This window comes from Ipomoea nil, unplaced genomic scaffold (genome assembly GCF_001879475.1).
Source record: "Ipomoea nil cultivar Tokyo-kokei standard unplaced genomic scaffold, Asagao_1.1 scaffold1317, whole genome shotgun sequence".
Classification (NCBI taxonomy): domain Eukaryota; kingdom Viridiplantae; phylum Streptophyta; class Magnoliopsida; order Solanales; family Convolvulaceae; genus Ipomoea; species Ipomoea nil.
The window spans coordinates 5,400,867-5,403,628 of record NW_017617745.1 but is presented as its reverse complement, the minus strand read 5'-3'; the positions used below and the strand labels follow the sequence as shown (position 1 = coordinate 5,403,628).

Sequence of the window (2,762 nt, the reverse complement as noted above, 5' to 3'; positions counted from 1 at the left end):
AAATGTTGCCCCTCAATTTTCAAAACGTGACATGCATCCACCTTCTCCTGAGTTATTAGTGATGTAAATGTGGATACACGTCGTCTTTCTTGTTCGAAGACCGCGTTTTTTTTCTCAAATTTTCTTTCTTTGATTGTTCTCCTTCCGTCGACAACAATTTTTCTCCTTCTTCATATTAGGGGAGGGACAATATATGTCACGTTTTAAAAATTGAGGAACAACATTTACACCACTAATAATTCAAGAGTGACATTGATAATTGACATATTTGTGAGGAGTATAAATTACAATTTTCCCTAATAATAATAAATGAGAGGTCAACAGCTAAACATGTCGAGAAGCTTCTTCAGAAACTCTGCCTCACTTCTGATTTCGCTGGCCTTTCATCGCTGAAGAATTAAGCACATGAGCTCGCATTGGCAAAACTGGGGTCAAGGAAGTCTCATTCTCTGCCATATAAATATCGATCTGTAAGTATTTTTCTATGGATTTTCAAGGGTTTTATTTGCACGCTCATCCATCTCAAAACACCACACGACCAGACCACAACACCACACTGGCATGGTGACTCTTATTTTCAGACATAAATATGGTGCAGATCCACATTGTTTACAGATCACCTGTTTTTATAGGTCCTTCAGGGTCAATATGGTTATGAATTTCCACAGATCTTTGTGATCGGAACATGCATGTCTGATATATCAACAGATCTGGGAATTTAACCACGATATGGTCAGATTTCAAACAGCATATATAATGCAGAAATCTGATGCCGTATTTGAAGTATATTCGGATATATTATTATGGGTCTACATTTTAATAATTTTCGAATTTTTATTTCTAAAATAGTAAATACCCAAAATGGTCCATCGACTATAGCTAAATTCACAAATTGATCATTGACTTTCAATTTTAACCAATTAAGTCCTTAACTTTGTAATTTTAACACGATTTGGTCCTCTGTCTATTTGACCGTTTGTCGACTGTGATTTTTGAGGATATATATGTAATTTCATGGTCCATCGTCGATTTTTTGAGGTTCCAATTGCATTTTCAGACCGCACTATTACATTTGAACCCACCGCCGGAAGCAATCTGTCAAATCCTGTCGCCTTTCTTCATCCTCCCTTTGGATTCAATGTAGTTGAGTTCGTACCACAGTGAAGAAGACAACATATTTCCGAACCGGTGCAGCGTCATCCTGGAGGCCTCCATGTGCTCCGGTGAGAGCTGCGGGTATTTCTGGAGATCGTCGATGACGGCGCGGGCGCCGGCGTTAATGTAGAAGTGTTCGAAGGACCAAATCGTGTTAAAATTGCAAAGTTAAGGACTTAATTGGTTAAAATTAAAACTCGAGGACCAATTTGTAAATTTAGCTATAGTTGAGGGATCATTTTAGGTATTTACTCTTTTTAAAAATCTCGACTTAATGTTCCAGACAGCTTCTTTTTCCTCTCTTTTAAGAATTTACAGAGGTTTTGTCCTCAAACATGTTAGAACATTCAATCTAACATGTATTAGTGCAGCAAGCCGTATTAATGTCTATATATATAATTTTTAACTAAATACAATTAAAAGGAATAAAAAGAGTACTATAATTACAGTTGGCATTTTCATGATCGGTTTATATACGGGTAAATATATATTCTTTCTCTAAATTTTAACTGTAACCACATGATAAAGAGATAGAGAAGGATTAAATAAGTGGTAACAACCATATATACATATTTTCTAGAATTCTATTTTTTTCATAAGAAAGTTGAAGAGGATATGTAAAGCTTTAGCAGATTGTGCAGGTGCTCACCTTAATCTTCAAGAAACTGTGTTCTTCATATGTTCCTCCTCGTGGATGCTTTCCAAGGTGTATCAGAAGTGCATCACAGGAGAATATGGGTGTGCATCTTCATATCAACAAAGCTTCTTCATATCAACAAAGCTTTATATAGAGGCTGAAGATGTAGTGCTGTGTATTGAACAATGAAGATGGATTCATGTCTTGGAAATATGAAGACTGAGCAAAACGTTTCATAGTCCTAGGCAATTAATACGTACTCTTTCCTTTCACATATACAGAGGCATAAACAATCTGAATACTACCCTTTTTAAAATAAGGTTTGGACGGTGATTTATTACCATTGACAGAACCAATGCTTGGACGGAAAAACAAAAAAAAAAAAAAAAAACATTTCAACTATCATATGTATACGGCGCCGTTTTGTTGTGGGCGGGAATTTTTGCCAAAAATGCATTTACTGCTTCTTATGGCTTTTTTATAATAGAGGATATTATTTATAATATAATCCCAAGTCCCAAGTATATATAATTACCAAACCCTAACCCCGCACCTCCAAAATTTCATTCTAAATTATGACTCAACTATAAACATTGCTGTTAATCATGTTATAAGTGTTCTTATTGTGTAATTTTTTTTTTATTAACTGTTCTTATTATTATAATATTTAATGAAATGTCACAACTTAATTATGTGAGTTGATTGTTAATTATTTACGATATTATATAGGATAACAAACAATAATACAATTGAATTTATTTCTAAACAAGTTAATGAGCATGCTGAAGTCGTGACTTGTTTTGTTTTATTTTATATTTATTTGCTATTACGTTTGCATTGTGGTGATATACTTATGTAATTATGTATTAGTTTTGTATTAGGTACATTTCTTATATTGTTTAGATATACTAAAGTTTTTAAAAAGTCTTAACATGTAAGCTTTAATAGGCTCAAGGTAGGACTTACTTTG

General features: G+C 33.9%; 1 long non-coding RNA gene across 1 annotated transcript; it reads left to right on the top strand.

The window, feature by feature from the left end:
- The first annotated feature begins 329 nt into the window (after positions 1–329).
- On the top strand, positions 330–2,003 carry LOC109185413. The gene is made up of 2 exons (XR_002054978.1): positions 330–470; positions 1,788–2,003. It is a non-coding gene; the product is annotated as an uncharacterized LOC109185413 (long non-coding RNA).
- Positions 2,004–2,762: the final 759 nt, after the last annotated feature.